The sequence below is a fragment of the Narcine bancroftii genome, chromosome 8, assembly GCF_036971445.1.
Source record: "Narcine bancroftii isolate sNarBan1 chromosome 8, sNarBan1.hap1, whole genome shotgun sequence".
Classification (NCBI taxonomy): Eukaryota; Metazoa; Chordata; class Chondrichthyes; order Torpediniformes; family Narcinidae; genus Narcine; species Narcine bancroftii.
Genome location: NC_091476.1, coordinates 169,762,607 through 169,777,456, shown reverse-complemented (window position 1 = coordinate 169,777,456; position 14,850 = coordinate 169,762,607). Strand labels below are relative to the sequence as shown.

Below are 14,850 nucleotides of genomic sequence, written 5' to 3'. Positions count from 1 at the left end.
GCCAGATTATGTAGAAAAGGAACATGTTGTTGAGAGATCGCAGAAAAAAAACACAAATACTAACACAGCAAATGCAAGCAATACACCAGTGGAAACACATACGAGATCTACAAGGACTGTTAAACCACCTTAGAGACTGATTGAAAGTTGCTCAGTGGAACTCAGAATGAAGCTATTGTATTGTGATTGTGTTTTTTTCCTTTTAAAAAAAAGAGATGTGTCCCCAAATTATAGGAAGGATATCAATCAGGTAGAGAGGGTGCAGAGGATATTTACTAAATGTTGTCTGGATTGCAGTACAAAGAAAGATTGAGTAGACTGGGTCTTTTCATTGGAGCGTAGAAGGTTGAGGGGGGATTTGATAAGAGGTATATAAAATTGAGGGGAATAGATAGAGTAGATGTGAATAGGCTTTACCCCTTGAGGGTAGGTGAGATTGGAACGAGGGATCATAAGTTATGGGTTAGGGGCAAAAGTTTAAAAGTAACATGAGAGGAAGCTTCTTCACTCAGAGAGTGGTGGCTGAGTGGAATGACCTTCCGGAAGAGGTGGTTGCAGCAGGGTCAATTTAGTCATTTAAGAGAAGGTTGGATGCGTGCATGGATGTGAGGGGGATTGGAGGATTATGGACAGGGAGCGGGTTGGTGGGACTAGTGGAGATCACTTAAATCGGTGTGGACAAGAGGGGATGAGATGGCTTGTTTCCGTACTGTAGTTGTTATATGGTTATTATGTGTGTATAATAAAGAGCGACATTGCCCAGAAGCCTGCGCATGTGGTTGGAGTGGGAACAAAAGAAAACGATCCAAACTCAAGTGCATTGTTGGTTCAAGCAGCTTGAAAAATAAAGTTGTTTAAGTGTTAAAATCACACAAGGTTGTTTTTCTTCAAGGAAAAAACATAGCAGGTTCCACTTGAGCCCACACCTCCTCCCTCACCACCATTTGAGCCCACGACAATCCTTCCAAGTGAAGCAACATTTCACTGTGATTCTGCAGGGGTAATCTTCTGCATCCAGTCCACCTGCTGTGGTCACCTTTACATTGGAGAGACTGGGTACAGATTGGGAGATCGCTTTGTTGAGCACCTCGGTTCTGTCTGCCACAATAGCATGGATCTTCCAGTGGCCACCTATTTCAATTCCCTATCCCATTCCCTTGCTGACATGCCTGCCCATAGTCTCGGGCACTGTCAGACTGAGACCACCTGCAAATTGGAGGAATAACACCTTACCTGCCAACTGGGCACCCTGCAACCAGATGGCATTAACATCAACTTCTCCAGTTTCTATAGAATACACTCTCCCCATCTTCTTCTTCCCCATTGCCTTTTCCATAGCTCGGTCTCTCAATCTCTTCCTTTTTCCTTCTGTCTCCTTCCACAGACCCACAATCAATTCTCACCTCTCCACTTATCATATCCAATTAACACCTTTTGTCATTCTGGACTCCTCCCTCAACTGGCCTTCAGGTTTTATCCTTATGCCTTCCTGTTCTTTGCTTATTTCTTGAAGAAGCTCTCAGGCTTGAAACTTCCATAATATATCTTTACCTCCTATGGACACTGTGAGACTGGCTTTGTTCCTCCAGCATTTCTCTGTGTGTTTTACAACAATCTGCAGACTTTCATTTTCACTTCTAACAATTTTAATAACCTGTTGGATGGATAATGTCCAGAAGGTTGTCAAACGGGGATCAAACCAGATTTCTTCATTTTGTTCTTTGATCATTCCAAGCTTGTGTAACATGAAGATTGTTGCTGGTTCATGGAACGACACGTTAGTGTTGTGGCTTAGTTATTGCTTTGGAGCAGATCTTTTGTCTCTCTTTAAAGTGATGGATGGGCGAGAGGGCCACGAGCAGCAATTTCCACACTGAACCACTTGGCTTGAATGATATGATTACAAGCAACACACGTGCCACCCGACTTCTCCCGAGCATTTCAACACTAAAACACAGCAAAATGGGAAGTTGAAGAGGCCAAAATATGTAGGCATCAAGCACCCAAGATTTAATGGCCCAGTGAGTTGTTTCAATGTTCCTTTAAATAGCAAGGTGTCTCATCTGAACTGGACATATTTCAGTTGAAATATATATATAAATAAATATTCTAAAAACTAGATTAATCTTTTGAGGAGGCAATATAATGGTTTTATTAGAGTACTGAACATGTTGTCAAATCTTTGGAAAATAATTAGTTATAAAACATCAACGTGCTCTGACAATGTGACAGGTATTATTTGAGGATATATTCTTTTTTTTATTAAGTGTAAAATGAACTTTTAAATTAAACTAAGTTCTCAGAATCAGAATTTATTGTCATGAACAAGTCACAAAATTTGGTGTTTTGTGGCAGCATCACATTGCAAAGTGATGTACCATCAATAACTCCAAAAGATTGGAAGTTATGTCAAACTGGCTTTTATTAGCAATAGAATGGAGCCAGGTCCATGCTGGTCGACTGCTCTGAGCTGGAGAGGGGGCTGTGGAACACTCACCTTTATTCAGGGGTCTGTGGGAGGAGACACAGGTACAGGTGGTGAATGGGTGTGCCCAGATAGTTAAATATACATATAGTGGTTTAGCACATTCTCCCCTTGATTTCAAAGGGTTCAGCAGCGTGAAGTGCATCCGATGTTGTCAGGAATTAGGTCTTTTGTGTGGTGTGATCTGCCACTGCGCCCGCTGTAGTGGCTTTTACGGCTGTGTCACAGCATTGGGGTCCTGGACAGTCTGGGGGATCTGAATGCAATAGCTGGCGTTGGTTGGGTGGATGTGTGGCTGGGGGTAAGATGCCATGGTTCTGGTGCATTGTGGGTGACAATAGTGAGGGGGGGAGCAATCATGGGCACTGGAACTCCTGAGGATGCCAGGTCCCTCACAGAAACTGTGTCCTCGTGCCCATCAGGGTACGCCACATAGGCATATTTGCAGATGGCGTGGAGGAGGTGGACCCTTTTGACCAGTGGGTCGAAATGGCTTCTCATGTGCTTCTGGAGTAGAACCAGCCCTGGGGATATCAGCCAGGCCGACAGTGCGGTCCTTGTTGCAGACTTCCTGGGGAAGGAAAAAAATTATTTCATGTGGAGTGGCATTGGTGGTGATGCACAGGAGAGATCTGATGGAGTGGAGTGCCTTAGGGAGGACATCTTGCCAGCAGGAGACTGGAAGGCCTCTAGACTGCTGGGCTAGGAGGATTACCTTCCAGACAGTGGCATTCTTCCTTTCCACCTGCCCGTTCCCTCGCGAGTTGTAGCTGGTGGTTCTGCTTTTGGCAATGTCCCTCGCCAGCAGGTACTGGTGCAACCCATCTCTCATAATGGATGGCCTCCAGTTACTATGGATGTAGCAGGCTGTGTAGGGCCTTGATAACTGTGGCAGATTTCATGTCTGGGCAGGGGGTGGCGAATGGAAAATGTAAGTAGTCATCGATGATGTTAAGTACATGTTATGGTCAGAGGAGGGCAAGGGGTCCTCTGAAATTGATGCTCAGTTGTTCAAAGGGGTGGGTGACCTTTATCATCTGTGCTCTGTCTGGTTGATAGAAGTGCAGTTTGCTCTCCGCGCAGACCTGACAGTTTCTGGTCATAGTCCTGATCTCCTTGACGGAGTAAGGCAAATTACAGGCTTTGGTAAAGTGGAAGAACCTGGTGACCGAAGGATGGCAGAGGTCATTGTAAAAGGTTTGCAATCGGTCTATTTGTGCGCTGGCACACGTTCCATGGGATAGAGCATCTGAGGGCTCATTGAGTTTCCTGGGCCAATACAAGATAGATCACACAAGATCACAATGTAAAGGAACTAGAAGCAGGCCACTAGGCCCATCGTGTTGGTTCCGTGACTCTACACTAAGCTAAACTATGCTCACATCTAGTTCCAATTTCCAGCCTATCCCCCATATCCTTCATCAATATCTTGTCATTTTTGATTTTACCCCGCTGATGGTTGTTGAACACGAAAGCCACCGTCCTTTGGTCAGTCAGCAAGGTAAATTGTTTGCCAGCTTGGTGGGGTCTCCAGTGCTGTACTGGCTTGGGCTTCTTTCTCGACAGAGTAGTGTTGAATTTTGGGCCCTCGGAGGGAACAGGAAAAGAAGGCAATAAGTGTAGCATCCGGTGAGAAGTCAGACGCTTCACTCTCCACCTGAAACAGGATGGATTCATCCAAGGTGTGCATCGTAGCCTTGGCAATGTCTGCCTTGCTGCGGCTGAAAGCTGCACGGGCCTCTGGTGCCAGTGGAAAGGAGGTGGGTTTAACAAGAAGACAAGGCTTGTCTGCATAATTGGGGACCCACTGGGCACAGTAGGAAAAGAAGCCCAGGCACATTTCTAGGGCCTTAAGACTGTGGGGAAGGGGGGAGTTCTGAAAGCGGACACATGTGATCAGGGTTGGGGGCCGATGATTCCGTTCTCCATGATGCAGCCAAGAATGGCACTTAGCCTTGTCGTATGTGGGGTTAAAAATTTTGGGGGTCTGGGAGAATTTTTGGAGGTCGGTGTCATGATCCTGCAGGTCATGGCCTCCATTGGTGACATTGTCCAAATACAAGAATGTGGCCCACAGCTCATAATGGTCTATCATTTGGTCCATCTCCTTCTGGAAGACCGAATACCCATTGATGATGCCAAAGGGGACCCGTAGGAAATGGTAGAGGTAGCCATCTGCTTGACAACCAGTATATTGATGGTCTTCTGGGCTGATGGGGAGCTGATGGTATGCTGGCCCATGGTGGAGAAAATCTGATATTGTGCAATTTGGTCTACCATATCGGATATGTGGAGAAGAGGTTAATGGTCTGACTGTAGTTAATAACCATCCTGCTTTTCTCCCCGTTCTTCACCACCATGACTTGGGGTTTCCATGGGATGATGCTGGCTTCAATGATCAATGAAAGCCCTCTCCTCGGCTCATTACCACCCATATTTGGTGGCAACGGGTTTACAGTCAGGGTCAGTGAACAGAAGTGGAGGGAATGATCTTGAGAGTTGAGAGTCCGCAAGTCGTGCGCCATAGGCCTTGGCTTGGTACGGTGGGGTTAGAAATTGGTCGGTGGGTGGGGGGTGGAGTTGTCACTGGTGGAGTGTAGTGGGCAATTTAAGAACTGCTGATTTCAGACAGTGAAGGGGTGTAGGGCCCATCATACTACATCATCACGCTTTTAAGGTGACATTGAAAGTCCAGTCCCAGTAGTAAAGCAGCGTAAAACTGCAACCTCACCAGGAGATTAAAATCCATGTAGATGGTGCCACACAAGGTCAGGGTCGCTACACAGTAGCCACGGACATCAGACGTATGGGACTTCGAGGCCAGGGAGCCTTCGTGACGCACTGGCTTTACCATGAAGGAGTAGTGGTGCACCGTGCCCAGGTGAATGAAACTCTCCGTGTTCTCACTATCGAACAGACAGCTCTCACATGGCTGTTTACCTGGATGTCCATCATCGATCTGGTGAGGTGGTGAAGACTACCTTGGTCCAACATGATGGAGGCCAGTGTTAGGTCACTGCCTGTAGTTGCGGTAGAGAGTTTGTGCGTTCCGTCACAAGATGGCGGGATCCAAGATTGCAGCCCCCACAGCTCGTACATAGAGCTACTGGGCCTCGAAGATTGGAGCATCAAATATGGCAGACCTCACCGTCTGCATGTGACACTGCTGGGTTGGGGTGGCTTGGACTTGCATACTTTTGCATGGTGCCTTTTATTTCCGCGGTTGGATCAGGCTGCATCTCTTGCCTGGCAGCGTTTCCTCAGGTGCTTGCCTGGGCCACAGAAATAGCATTTTGGAACTCACAGAGTGCAGTGGCCATGATCGCTGTTAGTGCACAGCGGTGGCAGTGCCCGGGGAAACCACCAGGCAGCCATGTTGTTGGTTAGGCTTCCACATTTTGGAAGGCCACCACCAACATGCCTGCCAATTCGATCACCCTCCCCAAATTGAGCTCACCTTGCTCTAACTGTCTGATGGATGTAGTTGCACCTGATGCCTGCAACATACGCGTATCTAATCAGGTCCTCCCTGTTTTACGTGGCCGTCATGGCCTTGCAGTCACAGGCCCGTTCGAGAGTTTGTAGGGCCCAGAGGTTCTCAGTACTGGATTTCCCTGGGTCGCTGTTTTCAAGTGGCCAGGAGGTGTCTCATGTAGACCTCGTTCACCTTCTTCAGATATTGACCTTTCAGAATGTACATCGCCTCTGAGTACGAAATGACATCTGCCGACAATTGTGTACACCCGCAGCCCAACCCTGGCGCATGTTGCTCTCTGATCGGAAGATGGCTGACGATGCCTGCAAGAAAGCTTTGGAACAACGCAGATAGAGTTTGAAGTTGGTGGAGGCTTCAGGTGATTGAGCATTGATTTCCAACATTTCTGGCTTCAGGATCTACTCCATTGCCAAAATTTATTGCTAATAAAATTGATGCACCATCAATAACTCCAAAAGACTGGAAGTTATGTAGGCACGTCCATGGTGGTTGACTGCCTGAACTGGGGAGAGGGTTGTGGAGCAGTCACCTTTATTCAGGAGCTACAGGTACAGTTGGCCAATGGGCATGCCCAGACAGTTAAATATACAAACAGTAATTTACCACACGTTGATATTATAACCAACTTACCACATTACTGTAAAAAAAGTAAAAAATAATAATGTATGAAAACTAAGGCAGTGTCTTTAGTTCATTAATTGTTCAGGAATCTGATGCCAGAGGGGAAGAAGCCATCCTTGTGTTGCTGAGTGCTCGTCTTTAGGCTCCTTTACTTTTTCCCAGAGGTAGCAGAATGAAAAGGGCATGGCCTGGGTGGTGGGGGTGTTTGAGGACAGATGTTGCTCAATGGAGTGAAGCCAGGTGGCCGTGATGTTGCAGGCCGAGTTAACAAATCTCTGGAGTTTATTCTTGTCCTGAGAGTTGGTACCTCTATACCAGGCAGTGATATAACCAGCCAGAATGCTCTCCACGGCACACCTATAGAAGTTTTGGAGAGTTTTTGATGGTGTACTGAATCTCCTCAGACCCCTCACAAAGTATAGACACTGGTGAGCCTTCTTTCTGATTGCATCAATGTGGAGGCTCTAGGACAGATCCTCGGAGATGTTGACACCCATGAATTTGAAGTTCTTGACCCTCTCCACTACTGATCCCTCAATGAGGACTCGTGTTTTCCTGACTTACTTCTGAAGTCCACGATCATCCCCTTGCTTTTGCTGACGTTAAACATGAGGTTGTTGTCATTCAGCAAGCTGATCTCTCTCCCTCCTGCACAATTCCTCGTTGCCGTTTGTGATTCTGCCAGCAATTGTGGTACTATTGGCAAACTTGTAGATAGCTCTAGAATTGTGCCTGGCCACACAGTCAGGGATATACAATGAGTAGAGCAGTGGGCTAAGCACACGTCCTTTGGGTGCCCCTGTGCTGATAATCAGTGAGGAAGAGATGTTGTTTCCAATTCATACTGACTGTGGTCTTCCCATACGAAAGTCAACGATCCAGTTGCAGAGAGGGGTACAGAGGCCAAGGCTTCTTGACCAGCATTGAGAGAATATTGGTGTTGAAAGCCGAGCTGCATTGATGAATTCTATGTATGAGTTGCTGTTTTTGATGTGGTCTAGAGTTGTGGAGAGCCAGCGATCTTGTATCTGCTATGGAGCGATTGCTATGAGAGGTGAATTGCAGTGGGTCCAAACTCTTTCCTTCGGTCATGTCTTCAAATGGCTTAGGTACATGTTTCAAAATGAATTGATCATTATTGGTTGTTTTTCACCTCAGGCCTTTGGGAATTGGATTTAACGATCTTAAGATGCAGTTAGGTTGGGGGTGTATCGGAATATAATTCAAGCTATGCAAGGGAAGTTTCAATCTGCCTTTTGTAGGTCTCTGGATCAGCAGGAACTCATAACTGTTGTTCTCAATTTTCCCCAATTGATTACCTTTAGTGAATGCATACAATTTCTGAAGAATTATTGCAAAGATGAAGCCAATGTCTGCAAAACAGTGCTTTATTTTTATCAGAATACTCACGTTAGTGCCTGTGTGAATTTCAAAACCATTATACATGAACAATCACTTGAAATTGCGATCAAAATTGCACCAAAATAACTGAACTGAAAAAAAAGCGAATAACATAAATAATTCCAATTGATTTTTCTTCTCTGTTTAAAAAAAAGAAACATATATTGTTTGGAACAGAACAACTGGCAATAATTATGTCTGCGTCCATGGGAATAATCCTTGGAATTCAGACTAGTATTAAACCCTTTGCTTTTATGATGGAAGGCAAAACACACTGTATTTGTCATAATGGCAAAACCATGGTTAATGACACAGGAATTAAAATGTTCATCATGGCAGACAATCTCTGCGTGAAAAATAATAAACAGATTTTCTACACTCATATCATTCTTTTATTTTATTCACAATAATTTACACGAAGCTATACCTGAGCGCACTTCAGATTTTCTGAAAATTTATCCTGGAACATGTGTTGAAGACTGGGTGCCAACTCCCCATGTCTGAGTGAGTCACCATCCTTTTTTCTTCCCCATTTTTTTCACATTGAAGATGTAGTACTGTAGCGAGCACTACAGCAGAGAGTGGAAGAAGACACACACTTGATCCCGCCACTGGGCCTGGTTTTCCCCACAGTTGTCAGCAGAAACTGATTCCATCTGCATTGAATTCATCCATATTTATTGAATGAAGATCTACCGGGACGAATGGCTGAAGAGGGCGCACAAAATCAGTGAACCGGTGCGGACTTGAAAGGCCAACATGGCCTGTTTCCGCTCCGTAAATGGTTATATATGGTTATATATAATATCATGATCTACAACCTTGGCCTGTTAGCCAGCTTCAGTAATTGCCCGGTTGGAAGGATTTTTTTGGTAGTCCCGGACTAATTCATGGTCAGTGTGTTAAACCACGGTATGTACATATTTACCTGTCTGGCCACACCCATTGGATGGCTGAACCTGTGGCCCCTCCCACAGGCTCCTGAATAAAGGTGACTGTCCCTCAGCCCCTTCCTCAGTTTGGGACAGTTGACCAGTAGGGATGTGCTTTCATTCTAGAGCGAATAAAAGCCTATCATTTTTGCTCAGGTTCTATCTTTTGCATTGATTAGGGTTTTTAGCCTAACGGCACAATCAATGAAATTTTCCATTACACGGGCAGTCTAAAAAGGAAAGTGCAGGAATTTTTAGTCAATTTGTGCACCAAGATATATTCTGCAGGACCTTACAACATTTTGGGGGAAACCTGCAGTCGAAATAGCTCCACAAAACTCACCTCATATATTCGGTGTCCAGGCTGAAGGCTCAGGCCACGTAAAAACACCAGGACTAAGAGTACAGGAACTTAAGGCATGCAGTGTAAATGACCACAAGGTGAATAATTTATATTAAATTTTTCACAGATTTTTCCAATGTTGCTCTCTAAAAAACACTATTGATGGTGCACCAGTCAGGATTAGGGTTGTAAAGGGAGATTCAAGAGCCTGATAGCTGTTGGATATAAAATAGCCTTGAACAAGAGGTTCTGGATTCAGGCTTCTGTACCTCCTGCCTGAAAGGAGCAGCGAGATGAGCTCATCTTCTTGAGGCAGCGTCTAGCATAAGTATCTTTTCATGGAGAGGTGGTCACAGAATTACTTCCTAAAATCTGACATAATGATGGATAAATGTTTTGCATTGCAGTAAGTCCTGTCAACCCACTAAGTGGTATTACAACTGATAAATGGCAAAGCAAGAAAAAAAATAAAGGGAGGGGCTGTTAGCGGAATGCTGTTACAGTACACGCAACCTAGGTTCAAATTCAGCACCGTCTGTAAGAATTATATATGTTCTCCCTGTGACCTGCATACATTTTATTTTCTCCAAAATGTGCAGGGTTTGTAGGTTAATTGGGTTTCCTGTGCCAAAAGGGCCTTCTACTGCACTGCATTGTTAATATTAAAATAATTATGTCCCAAATGTGCAGGTCATACACTGTTACCTGGATTCAGTTTGCTGTCTCCACTTTCCTGGTCCAGATAGGGCTGAGTGAGTGAACTAACAGCATCGGCAGAGTGTCCAGTGAGTTTTAATGATGCTTAAGCAGTGAGTAGGTCTCAAGAAACATTCTCCTGATGCCCTGTCATTTGGACGACCTTTGACAGAAAGGGGAAAATCTCACCTCCTGGCAAAGGTAGCAGACAGATTGCAACAGTTTTGACACAATCACTGATATTGTTTAAAAGGGGAAACATGGTTAACATAGTGGTCAGCCCAAAGCTATTACAAGGCCAGTGACTGGGGTTCAAATCCAAGCTGTGTGTAAGGAGTTTGTTCCTTCTCCCTGTGTCCGCAAGTGTTTCCTTCGGGTGCTCCGGTTTCCTCCCACCATTCGAAATGTACCGGAGTTGTAGGTCAGTTGTGTGTAATTGGGTGGCACGGGCTCGTGGGCTGAAAGAGCCTGTTACTGTGCTTTGTCTAAATTTAGAATTTAATAAAAAAATGTTCAAAACTACTTTAAATAATCAAAAAGCAGACAATTTCCAAATTAAAAAACCCTTGAAACATTGAAACATTAGAACACTTGACAAGTTAATATAACCTTGAAAGAAAGCAAACAAACAAAAATATAACCTCCAGGTTGAGAATCCTGGTGCAAGGGTCTGCGTCCATGCCAGGTCCGCTTTGTTAAAGATGAAACAGGGACTTCCAGCATAATTGAAAGATAAAATGCTGGAAATTCTCCACTGGTCAAGCAGCATCGGTGGATGGAGAGGCAGATTGAACATTTATTAAGTTTTCATCAAAACTGTGACAGGTCTTGGTCTATAATTTATTTTTTGCTCCTCTACCGACCTTTGAAGAATTTACTTCGAAAACTTCAGGTACAGGTGTATATTTATATATCTATATATAAATAATTCCTCAACTAATCCTCTCATGAATCCATTTAAAATTTTGACCCCTGATTTGCGACCTCTCTCTCAAAAGATATAAATCCTTCTTCTACATTTTTTTTCCAGGCTTCTCATAATTTTTTGCTTCTAAAGATTCCAAACTAATATTTCATACAGTTCTAGTCTGACCAGCCTGTGCCTATTTTCTCAGTTTTGATCTGTAAAGATCTCTCTCTCGCTCTCTCACCCTCCCATTTACTCCGATATCCTTCTGGTGTTCGACACTACCTGAAATGAAATGTGCATTCCCTTGTTTTCTTTTTGTTGCCACTCTAACCTCCCTTATATTTTACTGCACTGAATTTCATTTGCCCCTTTTGCCCACCTGACCAAACCATTGATCTCTTCCTTTCAGGCTACATCTTTCTTCCTCATTATTAATTACCTGGGAATACTTACAAGGAAAAGCTTACTTTTGCACGCAAAAAGTTGCTAAGCACCAGTTTGGATCAACAAAGTAACATTCACCCAAAAAAAAGCAACCGTTTAAATTTAAATTTTATTTTCCTGTTACATAAAATTTTATATCATCTAATATCCTTTGCAAAGTGAATAATATCCTTTGAATTTCCCCATCGAACCAATCTTTAATCCAAGTTATCGCTTTTTATTAGATCCCATGAGCTTTCTTTCATCTGAATAATCTGCTATCTGGATTTCATCAAACACTATAATAAATTCCTTGCAGACTAATCCAATTGTTCTATCCTATTCAGTTTCTCTTGTTATTTCTTTCGAAGTAATTGAATCGGTTCAGATCACTGCTGTAAGATTTCTTCACAATTGATTACTTTTCAACTAGTCAGTACATGGCAGATGGATCACTGGAGCAAACGGTGACTGGATTGGAGCTGTCTGTGCAATATTAGAGTGAACACCAGCTTGCAACATAATTTTTTGAAAGCAAGATTAGAGAGAGCCATGCTGTGGGTTTCTAAGAATTGTTAATTTGCCCAATCAAACTGTCATTTGCAATTGGCTTTGGATTGATGCTTCCACGATTGAAGTTGACCAGTGAACCTTTCATCTCTGTAAGTCCCTGACAAGAGAGTGCAGCAGCTATTTGGCATCAGATTTAGTCAATATGCTAGTCTAAATTTAATTTAGAAACAGAAATTCATAGATGAACTGACGTAGAGATGGAGCATTCCTGTCCTGAAGAAATTGGACTGTGGGCTGAAAGGTGAAGCTTCATCTGAGTGGATAATTGATTTTCTCGATTGCAAGGTATCAGAGAAGATGACTGAGCCCCTTTGCTTTGCCCTTAAGTTCTGTGGCAAAAAACAGAGTAGGCCAGCAGACAGGAAGGCAAATGGCCGTATAAAATGTAAAGATGGCTGTAACAAACTTAAGTGATCAACATTTGGAAATGCAAAGCAAATTCTACCTTGCAGGCATAAAAATAGATGATATAAAACAAATCAAGCAGTGAATCAATGTTCTGACTTAGTAAGGAGTAAGTCAAATGGATTTTATTTCCAGTTCATGGAGGATAGATTTATCCTGATACACAAAATTATCTGTTTGAAAGAAATTGTGCAAAAAGACGATGCAGAAACATTAAATGAAACAATTATTCCCCATTTTAGTTTGCTTCCACCAAATCACCAGAAAGTCACACAGACTAAATAAGATCAGTTCAGACAATTCCTCTCTGTCCATAAAATTGAGGTAATATGAAATTAATGTTGCAAAGTGCAAAAGGTTTGGTCATTCATATCAGGTTAATTGTCCAGAATAAGCAGTACTTTGTATTGAGACACTAAGTAGAGAAAGATAAGCTTTTTCAATCATACTTCCAGAAAATTAGACCATTTGATTCAAGAGTCTCCTCAATCCAATTCCCAAGCATTTAGTTGCAACCTCGGTCCACTTAACTGGAGGAAGTCAGTGGATCAAGCAGGATCAGTGGGAGAAAAAGAATGGTCGACCTTTCGGTTTGAAGGGCTCCATCGATACAATCTCCATGTGTCTCTAACTCCCTATTTCTTTTCTTAATCATTAACATCACACTAATTTTCTTATCAACCTGCTCTAGAAGGGTTAATTTATTCTAACTAATTAGCCCAACAATCTAAAAAAAATCATGAAGAGATATTTTATTGAAGATGTTAATTGGAAAAATGTTTGTTTTCTCTTAAATCCTTTCCCTTTGAATTTTTTTCACTCTTTGTACATGATATTTCAAATAGATCATTAACAGAGCAGACCATGATAGCAGTTTATTGATGTGAGACAGGTGAACGCATCACAATCAGTCTTCCTCGACAGATTTATTGACTCAATCTTCATTGTGTTGAAGATAAAACACTGGTTGTTACCTATTGTCTACTTCTGTTTGTGAGTGCTTGCAGTGGTTTACTTTCCACTCATCTCTTAGATCAGTAGAAGCACTCTTGTTCTAAAAATAAGTAACATTACTTTTGAATACTATTGAAGAGCATCCAGATTAGACATTAGCTCTGGGGTGCTGGATACTGTATGGTAAAAGGAGTATTTGAAATGGCCAAGATTTTTAATTTCACATACCATTCTGACACTGACATATCTATCCATAGCCTCTAGCCTCATGAACTCCCAAATTGAGGATGATTGCAAATTGGAGGAATAACTCCTAATATTATGCCTGGGCACTCTTTGTTATATGGTCAGGATCATGTGAAATATATTGTAACTGCATAAGAATACACCCTTCGGACTGTAGTAACTGTAGTGCACCACTGTGGGGTGTATGTGTATGTATAGGGTGTGGGGTGTGTGTGTGTGTGTGTGTGTGTGTGTGTGAGAGAGAGAGAGCAGTTTCCTGAGATGCTAAAAGTCATCAGTAAGTGAAGTCTCTTCTGTCATTTGAATCTTGCATCTTTAAGTTATTTAAGAAGCCTCCCCAAGTAACACAGAGACATAACACTCTTCAACCTGGCTGCATTAACATCAGTGTCTCCAGTTTCTGCTAAACCCTCCCTCTTATCGAATCCCTCTTATTCAATCCCTCAGTCTCCTTTCCTTCACTTCTTTCACCTCAGCTTGTTTTTTTTTCTCTTCTATCCTTCCACCCATATCCTCCTATGACCTCTTATCTGTTAGCCTGTACTCCTCCCACTGCTGCCTTCTATCCTTGTCCCCCCCACTTTATATTCAGGCACATGACCTCTTCTTGCTCATACCTTGACAAATTACTCTGGCCTTTACTTCCTACAGATGCTGTTGAGTTTCTCTAACACTTTTATGTATTGCATTTAGAATTGCTATTCCTTATTTAATGCATTATTTCAGTCAGGAACTGGATGTGATCTGAAATTTTGAAAGAGGGTCAGTATTATGATAAGAACTTGCTTTAACTGTAATGTTCTTTGATTCTGAAAGATGTGTTTCATGTGGATTTCTTTGGTAGAGTGCACAGACCAATACTCATGAAACACAAGGAGTTCAAACAAGGTGTCTCCTCATTATTCAAGGTTCATCTCGGATAGTTTTCTGTCAACAACTTTCCAATAGTATTTTTGCAACTGAAAGATCAGGTGGGCCCTGTAACACTTATCCTTAAATTTAACAGCCACAACACAAAAAAAGATTGTTGATAATCAATCTTGCCTATGAGACAATTTAATTTCCAAATTTAGATTGCCATCACAGATATTGCAGATTAATCAATTCCCACATGGATATGATAATAAAGTAACTGTTCCTGATTGTAGAGCTCGTCGAAAGAACCAAAGACTTGTTGATCCAAACCAAGGGTTTTATTAGCAAAAGACAAGAGCTCTTCACAGGTGGCCGACCAGTCCGGAATGATCCGACCTGGCTAGGGACACAACCCTTTAAGGCCCAGACAGTAGGTGTGGCTTAGCTCTCAGCCAATCGCTGTAAGCACAGTCTAGATACTGTAACTGTAAACACTATATACATTGGTGA

General features: G+C 42.8%; 1 long non-coding RNA gene across 1 annotated transcript in view; it reads left to right on the top strand.

Annotated features, from left to right (window-relative positions):
* LOC138741943 (uncharacterized) overlaps positions 1-14,850 on the top strand; it is a 54,712-nt gene that overhangs the window by 6,720 nt on the left and 33,142 nt on the right. The window lies entirely within an intron of this gene.